The following is a 12,083-nucleotide window of genomic DNA, read 5'->3' as shown; positions in this document are numbered from 1 at the left end:
ACAGTCACCTGTTTATAGTTACCCTTACTGCCTGTTCTCTGTTTGGTGTACGGTCACCTGTTTATAGTTACCCTTACTGCCTGCTCTCTGTTTGGTGTGTATACAGTCACCTGTTTATAGTTACCCTTACTGCCTGCTCTCTGTTTGGTGTACAGTCACCTGTTTATAGTTACCCTTACTGCCTGCTCTCTGTTTGGTGTGTATACAGTCACCTGTTTATAGTTACCCTTACTGCCTGTTCTCTGTTTGGTGTACAGTCACCTGTTTATAGTTACCCTTACTGCCTACTCTCTGTTTGGTGTGTATACAATCACCTGTTTATAGTTACCCTTACTGCCTGTTCTCTGTTTGGTGTGTATACAGTCACCTGTTTATAGTTACCCTTACTGCCTGCTCTCTGTTTGGTGTACAGTCACCTGTTTATAGTTACCCTTACTCCCTGCTCTCTGTTTGGTGTACAGTCACCTGTTTATAGTTACCCTTACTGCCTGCTCTCTGTTTGGTGTGTATACAGTCACCTGTTTATAGTTACCCTTACTGCCTGTTCTCTGTTTGGTGTACAGTCACCTGTTTATAGTTACCCTTACTGCCTGCTCTCTGTTTGGTGTGTATACAGTCACCTGTTTATAGTTACCCTTACTGCCTGTTCTCTGTTTGGTGTGTATACAGTCACCTGTTTATAGTTACCCTTACTGCCTGCTCTCTGTTTGGTGTGTATACTGTCAACTGTTTATAGTTACCCTTACTGCCTGCTCTCTGTTTGGTGTGTATACAGTCACCTGTTTATAGTTACCCTTACTGCCTGCTCTCTGTTTGGTGTGTATACAGTCACCTGTTTATAGTTACCCTTACTGCCTGCTCTCTGTTTGGTGTACAGTCACCTGTTTATAGTTACCCTTACTCCCTGCTCTCTGTTTGGTGTACAGTCACCTGTTTATAGTTACCCTTACTGCCTGCTCTCTGTTTGGTTTGTATACAGTCACCTGTTTATAGTTACCCTTACTGCCCCCCTCCCTCCCTGACTCCCCTCCTCCCTCCCCTCCCATCCCCTCCCCTCCCTCCCTGACTCCCCCCCCCCTCCCTCCCTGACTCCCCCCTCCCTCCCTCCCTCCCTGACTCCCCCTCCCTCCCTGACTCTCCTCCTCCCTCCCCTCCTCCCCTCCTCCCTCCTTGACCCCCCCCTCTCCTTGACTCCCCTACTCCCTCCATGACTCCCCTCCTCCCTCCCCTCCTCCCTCCCTCCCCTCCCCTCCCTCCTTGACTCTCCCCCTCCCTCACTGACTCTCCTGCTCCCTGTGTGTCTTTATGTCGAAAATCCTCTAAGATTCGTGATCCTGCTTTTGTCAGCAATTGTTTTCTTCCATTGTTCTTTTCAACCTTCCTTCTGCATCTCAGTGCTGTATTGTATAACGGACAAGTTTAGTACTGCACGAGGCTTGGAAACGGGGAGACCTTTGCCATTTTTGGGGTCTGAATTGTTATGCCAAGGCCGTTGGGTATTGCTTTGTAGCTGCGGCCAAATTCTAGGTCAAGTACATTGGCCTTTACATCGTATTTTTTATGCATATTTCTAAACTTTCTCCTTGGAGTACAATGGCTTGGCCTAGTCCAGTTTTCTGGGAGGACTTCGTATCATTCCAATTTATATGGACTAGTTCTAAAGGATAACCCCAGTAGATATAGTTTGTTGGAATGTAAAAGCTTGAATGCAGATGGTCATTCCACTCCTACGATCTCTCTATTCTCTGCCCATCTCATGTTCTCTGTAGGTCAAGAGACTGAAGAAAACAATCAATTCCCGCACATTAGTTTAGTCCAGTCCATTTAACACTGGAGAAGAAAACACACAGGCAAGGGCTCTTTTCCCTGTTTATCGCTTTGAACTAAACTGTGCTGGCTCAGCTATTCTCCTTTCACTTTGTGCGTTATCAGTTCAGTTTGGTGGTGGATGCGTAACAAGGCCAGAGCAGTACAGTTCAGTTTGGTGGTGGATGCGTAACCAGGCCAGCGCAGTACAGTTCAGTTTGGTGGTGGATGCGTAACCAGGACAGCGCAGTACAGTTCAGTTTGGTTCAGTTCAGTATTGTGAAAGGCTGAGTTTAGAATACGGCTTTTCAAAGATAGGTCTGTAGAGTCGTAGCAGCACCGTTTACCGCAAATTACTGTTTTTCTTTCTAATTCTTTCGCTGGTTGACATTGATTTCTAAGTAAGCCAATCACATGCTGGAGATTGATCATCTAATGCTTTACGCCACTTCACAGCGTTGGATGTGGTGGGATGGTGGTAGTTACAAAGCTCATTATTTTGCCTCTTTGTCACACCCTGGCTCTAGGGACTCTTTTAAGTTGAGCCAGGGTGTGTAGAGTTTATGTTTTGTGCTCGTTGTGTCTAGTCTAGTGTTTGTAGATCTATGTTGGCCAGAGTGGTTCTCAATCAGAGGCAACGAGTGTCAGCTGTTGCTGGTTGTCTCTGATTGGGAATCATATTTATTCAGGTGGTTTTCCCACAGTGTTTGTGGGATCTTGTTCCGTGTTGGTTTGTGTTTTGCACCTGTGGACGGCACGTATTCGATTTGTTGTTTTGTTCGTGTATCATTGAATAACTAAATACGTATGTTCATCTTCCACGCTGCACCTTGGTCCTCTATATCTGACGATCGTGACACTCTTTTAAAAAATACAACCTTACATATAGTTTCACACACCTACTGTAGATGTCCCAGCACCGCATAGGATTTCTCTGTTAAAAAAAAATAACCTTTAGATAACACACACTAACTTTGATCTACAGTATGCAAGGTGGTCGAGAGGTCATTTTATTGTTCCCCGGTGGGGTCATGTGGGTGGAAGAAGAATCACCTGCAGATAAATTTAATTGCCATGCCAATTAATGTTATCTCGCTAACTGTATCAGCCTGTGTTCGCTCCAATTGCTTTTAATTAAGGGAATGCGTTTACTTCACGGTTTCCCAGCACACTGAACACCGAGCAGCCATGACAGCCCCTGGCCTCGGTGCATGTTTAACATGGATTAATGAGGACCGGAGCACACGCGTGTGGCGTGTTTCGGCCGCAAATCACGGAGAACGGGCCCGGGAGGGCCGGGGGGGGGGGGGGGGGGGGGTGGGGGGAGCAACGCAGGGATGCAAGGTTCTAATGTAGCTGTCAGATAGGGTGATGAGAGGGAGTGAAGGCTGAGGGAGAGGTGTTGGCTGTTTTAACCTTTGCCAGGCATTTAGTTGTGGTTACGTCATCTATTGATCCATGACTATTAGTGTTTTCACTATCTGAAGGAATTAATACAATTATTTGAGACAAAAATAGACAATGAGGCTATGTATGGATGGTAAAAGGTGGTGAATTTAAATTAATTTATTCCAAAACCACAGTGGTTGGAGGGACACACTGTAACTGAGGTTCCTCTAGATTAGAGAGAGGGAACCGCACGTGATGTTACAGCTGCAATATGCAGAAAATCCATACTGACACACACATCATAACCCCATACACATCATAGTGACACATACACATCATAACCCCCATAGTGACACATACACATCATAACCCCATACACATCATAACCCCATAGTGACACATACACATCATAACCCCATACACATCATAACCCCATACACATCATAACCCCCATAGTGACACACACACATCATTACCCCATAGTGACACATTTGACATTTAAGTCATTTAGCAGACGCTCTTATCCAGAGCAACTTACAGTTAGTGAGTGCATACATTTTTTCATACTGGTCCCCCGTGGGAATCGAACCCACAACCCTGGCATTGCAAGCACCATGCTCTACCAACTGAGCTACACGGGACACAACACATACCAACATACTTTTTTGTTTGTTTTTCACTCCCTGTGGAGCATTAGACCACCACACATTTACACAAATGCGCACGCACACGCACGCACATACACACACACACACGCGCGCATACACACTCACACACACACACACACGCACACGCACACACACATACACACACGCATGCATGCACACACGCACACACACACACACACACACACACGCACACACACACACACACACACACACACACACACACACACACACACACACACACACACACACACACACACACACACACACACACACACACACACACACACGCACACACACACACACACACACACACACACACACGCACACACACACACACACACAGCAGTCTTCAGCATCTGAGGCTGGCTGAAGATGAGTTAGGGATCACCATGACAAATGAGAATGTGATAAGTATGATAAGTGTGATAAGTATGATAAGTATGAGGGATGTTGCTACACGGCTCGAGCGCTGACGCACAACCCAAGGTTATCATCGCCCAATTCTGACTCGGGCACCTGGAACTTTCAACTCGAATTCACCTCCACGAACTGCAATCATGATGGGTTCAAACGCAAAACTGTGCTCTATGAGAGATGCAGCTCTGTAAATTGGCCCGTCTCGTCATCAAGATGACATTTCCTTGTTTGGTGCGTGACGGCTAATCCGCTTCCCTATCTGCACGTTTATTATCAGGGTTATTTTTCAGCTTTCCTCTGAATGGAGGGGGCACGCTTCAATCAGAGGACATTTAGATTTCTTATTCTTCTAGCAAGGCAAGAGAGCATGATGGAGGTGCTCTGTGTGTGTGTGTGTGTGTGTGTGTGTGTGTGTGTGTGTGTGTGTGTGTGTGTGTGTGTGTGTGTGTGTGCTTCTGGAAAAAATGCCGGGAGAACCACCAGTACCATGGCACGGGTGACCATAGGAGGTCAGAAACCCAAGTCACACAACCTGTAGTTCAGCCTGTAGATGGAGTTCAGCCTGTAGACGGTGTTCAGCCTTGAACTGTGCTATAGATAAACTACAGCGCATTTAATGCCAACACCAAGCCTTTTCACTGGGAAGGCAGATTGTGTTTTTAGCAATCACTTTTGCAAGTGAAAACACAGAATCCTACTCAATACTCCACGTGCTTAATTACGTCACTTTTGTTTTGAGAACCGACTTCGCCGTGGGCTTTGAACGGAGCGGGAAACATTATGCACAGAACTTTTTTTTTGTACATCATGTTTCCACCGGCGTTTCCTATGATCGAAAAGAGCTTCTGGACATGAGAACAGCGATCCCTAAACTCGATTTGGATGAGGATTTTTAACTTCAATGAGTCGGTGGAGAAGGATATACTGCTCATCCCGGACCAGGCCCAAATCCCAGACACTCGGAAAAGGAAGCGGGAGCGTTATAAAGGCCGGTGTGTGGAATACCTGACGAGACTATATCGGCGAGTGGATAACCCAAACTGCCTCTCTCTATTGGCCAACGTGCAATCACTGGAGAATAAACTGGACGAGCTCCATTCGAGATGATCCTACCTAGAACCTCCATTTGGCAAATCTGACCATGACTCTATCCTCCTGATTCCTGCTTACAAGCAAAAACTCCAACAGGAAGTACCAGTGATCTGATGAAGCGGATGCTAAGCAACAGGACTGTTGCGCTAGCAGAGACTGGAATGTGTTCCTGGATTCATCCGATGGCATTGAGGATTTTACCACATCACTCACTGGTATCATTAATAAGTGCATCAACGTCGTTGTCCCCACAGTGACCATACGTATGTATCCCAAACAGAAGCATTGGATCACAGGCAACATCCGCACTGAGCTAAAGGCTAGAGATGTCACTTTCAAGGAGCGGGACAATAATCTGGACGCTTATAAGAAATCCCGCTATGCCATCTGACGAACCTTCCAACAGGCAAAGCTTCAATACAGGACTAAGATCGAATTCTACTACACCGGCTCTGAAGCTCGTCAGATGTGGCAGGGGTTTCAAACTATTACGGATTACAAAGGGAAACCCAGCCACAAGCTGCCCAGTGATGCAAGCCTACCAGACGGGCTAAATGCGTTCTATGCTCACTTCAAGGCAAGCAACACTGAACCATGCATGAGAGAACCAGCTGTTCCGGACGACTGTGTGATCAATCTCTCTGTAGCTGATGTGAGTAAGACCTTTAAACAGGTCAACATTCACAAGGCCGCAGGGCCAGACGGATTACCAGCTGGCAAGTGTCTTCACTGACATGTTCAATCTCCTTGACCCAGCCTGTAATACCTATATGTTTCAAGCAGACCGCCATAGTCCCTGTGCCCAAGAACGCCAAGGTAACCTGTCTAAATGACTATCGCCCCGTAGCACTCACAGCTATTGGAAAAAATTGTGTTTGACCAGATACAATGCTATTTTACAGGAAACAAATTAACAACAAACTTTCAGCATGCTTATAGAGAAGGATATTCAACAAGCACAGCACTTACACAAATGACTGATGATTGGCTGAGAGAAATAGCTGATAAAAAGATTGTGGGGGCTGTTTTGTTAGACTTCAGTGCGGCTTTAGACATTATCGACTATAGTCTGCTGCTGGAAAAATGTATGTGTTATGGCTTTACACCCCTTGCTATAATGTGGATGAAGAGTTACTTGTCTAATGTGGTCCTCCTCAGCTGGTAGAGCACGGCGCTTGTAACGCCAAGGTAGTGGGTTCGAGCCCCGGGACCACCCATACACAAAAAAAAAAATGTATGCACGCATGACTGTAAGTCGCTTTGGATAAAAGCGTCTGCTGAATGGCATATTATTATTATTATTTAACAATTTTGGCGGCTAATTTTAGAAAGAAAGGGTCCAGATTCTCTAGCCCAGTTGATTTGTAGGGGTCAAGACTTTGCAGCTCTTTCAGAACATCGCATTTGGGTGAAGGAGAAGGGGGGGGGGCATGGGCAAGTTCCAGCTGAGGGTGCAGAGCTGGTGGCCGCGGTAGGGGTAGCCAGGTGGAAAGCATGGCCAGCCGTAGCAAAATGCTTGTTGAAATTCTCGATTATCGTAGATTTATCGGCGGTGACAGTGTTTCCTAGCCTCAGTGCAGTGGGCAGCTGGGAGGAAGTGCTCTTATTCTCCATGGACTTTACAGTGTCCCAAAACGTTTTGGAGTTAGTGCTACAGGATGCAAATTTCTGTTTGAAAAAGCTGGCCTTTGCTCTCCTAACTGATTGTGTATATTGGTTCCTGACTTCCCTGAAAAGATGCATATCGCGGGGGCTGTTCGATGCTAATGCATTATGCCACAGGATGTTTTTGTGCTGGTCAAGGGCAGTCAAGTCTGGGGTGAACCTGGGGTGAATCTGTACTTAGTTCTGAATTTTTTGAATTGGGCATGCTTATTTAAGATGGAGAGGAAAGCACTTTTAAAGAACAACCAGGCATCCTCTACTGACGGGGTGTTAAGCATATCCCAGTTTAGGTCACCAAGTAGTACGAACTCTGAGGATAGATGGGGGGCAATCAGTTCACATATGGTGTCCAGGGCACAGCTGGGGGCTGAGGGGGGTCTGTAGCAAGCGGCAACAGTGAGAGACTTATTTCTGGAAAGGTGGATTTTTAGAAGTAGAAGCTTAAACTGATTGGGCACAGACCTGGATAGTATGATAGAGCTCTGCAGGCTATCTCCACAGTAGATTGCAACTCCGCCCCCTTTGGCAGTTCTATCTAGACAGAAAATGTTGTAGTTGGGGATGGACATTTCTGAATTTTTGATGGCCTTCCTAAGCCAGGATTCAGACACTGCTAAGACATCAGGGTTGGCGGAGTGTGCTAACACAGTGAATAACTCAAACTTAGGGAGGAGGCTTCTGATGTTAACATGCATGAAACCAAGGCTTTTACGGTTACAGAAGTCAACAAATGATAGCGCCTGGGGAGCAGGAGTGATACTGGGGGCTACAGGGCCTGGGTTAACCTCTACATCACCAGAGGAACAGAGGAGGAATTTAGTAAGGATACGGCTAAAGGCTTTAAGAACTGGCCTTCTAGTGCGTTGGATACAGAGAAAAAAAGGGGCAGATTTCCGGGCGTTGTAGAATAGATTCGGGGCATTATGTACAGACAAGGATATGGAAGGATATGAGTACAGTGGAGGTAAACCTAAGCGTTGGGTAACGATGAAAGAGATAGCATCACTGGAGGCACCGATTGAGCCGGTCTCCGCGTGTATGGGGGGTGGGACAAAGGAGCTATCTGAGGCAGGTTGAGTGGGACTGGGGGCTCTACAGACCACAAAGATTCTGTGGTCTGATGAGACCAAAATCTAACTATTTGGCCTGAATGCAAAGCGTTATGTCTGGAGAAAAGACTTACGTTCAAACAGAACAATGACCCCATGCATACAGCCAACGTAACGCTGAAATGGCTTCAGAACCAGAATGTGAAAGTCCTTGAATGGCAAAGCCAAAGCCCAGACTTGAATCCCATTGAAGATTGAAGAAAATGATTGAAGAAAATTCCCAAAATCCAGATGTGCAAAGCTGATACAGACATACCTAAGACGACTCAAGGCATTATGGGGTATTGTGTGTAGATGGGTGAATTATTTTAAAAAAAAATCATTTTGAATTACATTTTACTCATTTAGCAGACGCTCTTATTCAGAGCGACTTACAGTTAGTGATTGCATACATTTTTCATACTGGCCCCCCGTGGGAATCGAACCCACAACCCTGATGTTGCAAGTGCCATGCTCTACCAACTGAGCTACAGGAGGCCTGAATTCAGGCTGTAACACAACAAAATGTGGAATACTTTCTGAAGGCAATGTATGTGTACATTTTAGCAGATGCGCTTATCCAGAGCGACTTACAGTTAGTGAATGCATACATGTTATTTTTTTATACTGCCCCCCCCAAGAAAGAAGATGAGTAGGCGGCCAGTACGTTGCAATACATTTTAGTGAACTCTTAGCAGAAAATATTTGCAAAAGATTACGTATGCGAGCAGATCAGCATTGTACAACGGGACGCACAACTGCAACGTGTTTCAACTTCTAGAGTCTTCCTCGGGCTTTCCACATCAGGATGCTCAAGGCTTTTCCACATCAGGATGCTCAAGGCATTTCCACATCAGGATGCTCAAGGCTTTCCACATCAGGTGCCTCCAGTGTATCTTGCAGATAACCTGGCGTGACCGAGTGCCCCATACCGGTGTAACAGTGTGGAGGAGACTGTAACCCAGCAACAACTCTGCTGGCTCGGTATAAAACTGGTTTTTACCTTTTTCCCATCTATTGTTTTAATGATATGTATTTTATTGGATTGTCTCACACGAAAATGTCACACTCCACACAGGTTCTTGTAGAGCGGTCGTTGTACTTGACCTTTTCCCATCTCATACTGTAGGAGGATCCCTCCCATCACAGACTTAGACAGATGGCACCGTCAAGGTCATAATGACATTACAGCACTCCCAGCTAACCACTTAATTTTTTAAAAATCTCTGTTCCCTGCACTCTTAGAAAAAAAAAGGGTGCTATCTATAACCTAAAAGGGTTCTTCGGCTGTCCCCATAGGAGAACCATTTGAAGAACCCTTTTTTGGTTCCCTATTTTCTAAAAGTGTGGTGTTTGGTGCCTAAATAGTGTGTTTACTGTTTTTGTTTGTTACAAAAATGTGGACTTCTTTCACATGGAATGAGCTACTGAGTATTAAAATCAAAGCAAATCATCAAATCAAATTTTATTTGTCACATACACGTGTTTAGCAGATGTTATTGCGGGTGTAGCGAAATGCTAATGCTAAATGCTTCTAGCTCTGACAGTGCAGTAATATCTAACAAGTAATATCTAACAATTTCACAACATATACCCAATACACACAAATCTAGTAAGGCAGGCAATACGCTTGACAATCACAAGGCAGGCAATACGCTTGACCTCATCTTTACTAGATGCTGCTCTTCTACTAATCTCACTGCAACTCCCCTCCATGTCTCCGACCACTACTTTGTATCCTTTTCTCTCTCGCTCTCCTCCAACACTACTCACTCTGCCCCTACACAGATGGTGATGCGCCGCCGCAACCTTCGCTCTCTCTCTCCCACTACTCTCTCCTCTTCCATCCTATCATCTCTTCCCTCTGCTCAATCCTTCTCCCTCCAATCTCCTGATTCTGCCTCCTCAACCCTCCTCTCCTCCCTTTCTGCATCCTTTGACTCCCTGTGTCCCCTATCCTCCCGGCCGGCTCGGTCCTCCCCTCCAGCTCCGTGGCTTGATGACTCATTGCGAGCTCACAGAACAGAGCTCCGGGCAGCTGAGCGGAAATGGAAGAAAACTAAACTCCCTGCCGACCTGGCATCTTTTCACTCCCTCCTCTCTACATTTTCTTCATCTGTTTCTGCTGCTAAGGCCACTTTCTACCACTCTAAATTCCAAGCATCTGCCTCTAACCCTAGGAAGCTCTTTGCCACATTCTCCTCACTGCTGAATCCTCCCCCCCTCACCCCCACCCCCCTCCTCCCTCTCTGTGGATGACTTCGTCAACCACTTTGAAAAGAAGGTTGACGACATCCGATCCTCGTTTGTTAAGTCTAATGACACTGCTGGTCCTGCTCACACTGCCCTACCCTATGCTTTGACTTCTTTCTCCCCTCTCTTTCCAGATAAAATCTTGCGACTTGTGACTGCAGGCCGCCCAACAACCTGCCCGCTTGACCCCATCCCCTCCTCTCTTCTCCAGACCATCTCCGGTGACCTTCTCCCCTACCTCACCTCGCTGATCAACTCATCCTTGACCGCTGGCTATGTCCCTTCCGTCTTCAAGAGAGCGAGAGTTGCACCCCTTCTCAAAAAACCAACACTCGATCCCACTGATGTCAACAACTACAGACCAGTATCCCTTCTTTCTTTTCTTTCCAAAAATATTGAGCGTGCCGTCTTTAGCCAACTCTCTTGCTATCTCTCTCAGAATGACCTTCTTGATCCAAACCAGTCAGGTTTCAGGACTGGTCATTCAACTGAGACTGCTCTTCTCTGTGTCACGGAGGCTCTCCGCACTGCTAAAGCTAACTCTCTCTCCTCTGCTCTTGTCCTTCTAGACCTGTCTGCTGCCTTTGATACTGTGAACCATCAGATCCTCCTCTCCACCCTCTCCGAGCTGGGCATCTCCGGCGCGGCTCACTCCTGGATTGCGTCCTACCTGACCGGTCGCTCCTACCAAGTGGCGTGGTGAGAAGCTGTCTCCGCACCACGTGCTCTCACCACTGGTGTCCCCCAGGGCTCAGTTCTAGGCCCTCTCCTATTCTCCCTATACACCAAGTCACTTGGCTCTGTCATATCCTCACATGGCCTCTCCTATCATTGCTACGCTGACGATACACAACTAATCTTCTCCTTTCCCCCTTCTGATAACCAGGTGGCGAATCGCATCTCTGCATGTCTGGCAGACATATCAGTATGGATGACGGATCACCACCTCAAGCTGAACCCTGGCAAGACGGAGCTGCTCTTCCTCCCGGGGAAGGACTGCCCGTTCCATGATCTCGCCATCACGGTTGACAACTCCGTTGTGTCCTCCTCCCAGAGTGCGAAGAGCCTTGGCGTGACCCTGGACAACACCCTGTCGTTCTCCGCTAACATCAAGGCGGTGACCCGATCCTGCAGGTTCATGCTCTACAACATTCGGAGAGCACGACCCTGCCTTACACAGGAAGCGGCACAGGTCCTAATCCAGGCACTTGTCATCTCCCGTCTGGATTACTGCAACTCGCTGTTGGCTGGGCTCCCTGCCTGTGCCATTAAACCCCTACAACTCATCCAGAATGCCGCAGCCCGTCTGGTGTTCAACCTTCCCAAGTTCTCTCACGTCACCCCGCTCCTCCGCACACTCCACTGGCTTCCTGTTGAAGCTCGCATCTGTTACAAGACCATGGTGCTTGCCTATGGAGCTGTGAGGGGAACGGCACCTCCGTACCTTCAGGCTCTGATCAGTCCCTACACCCAAACGAGGGCATTGCGTTCATCCACCTCTGGCCTGCTGGCTCCCCTTCCTCTGCGGAAGCATAGTTCCCACTCAGCCCAGTCAAAACTGTTCGCTGCTCTGGCACCCCAATGGTGGAACAAGCTCCCTCACGACGCCAGGACAGCGGAGTCACTCACCACCTTCCGGAGACATTTGAAACCCCACCTCTTTAAGGAATACCTGGGATAGGATAAAGTAATCCTTCTACCCCCC

This window comes from Coregonus lavaretus (genome assembly GCF_964263955.1).
Source record: "Coregonus lavaretus genome assembly, chromosome: 19".
Taxonomy (NCBI): Eukaryota; Metazoa; Chordata; class Actinopteri; order Salmoniformes; family Salmonidae; genus Coregonus; species Coregonus lavaretus.
Note: the sequence above shows the minus strand (reverse complement) of the source record.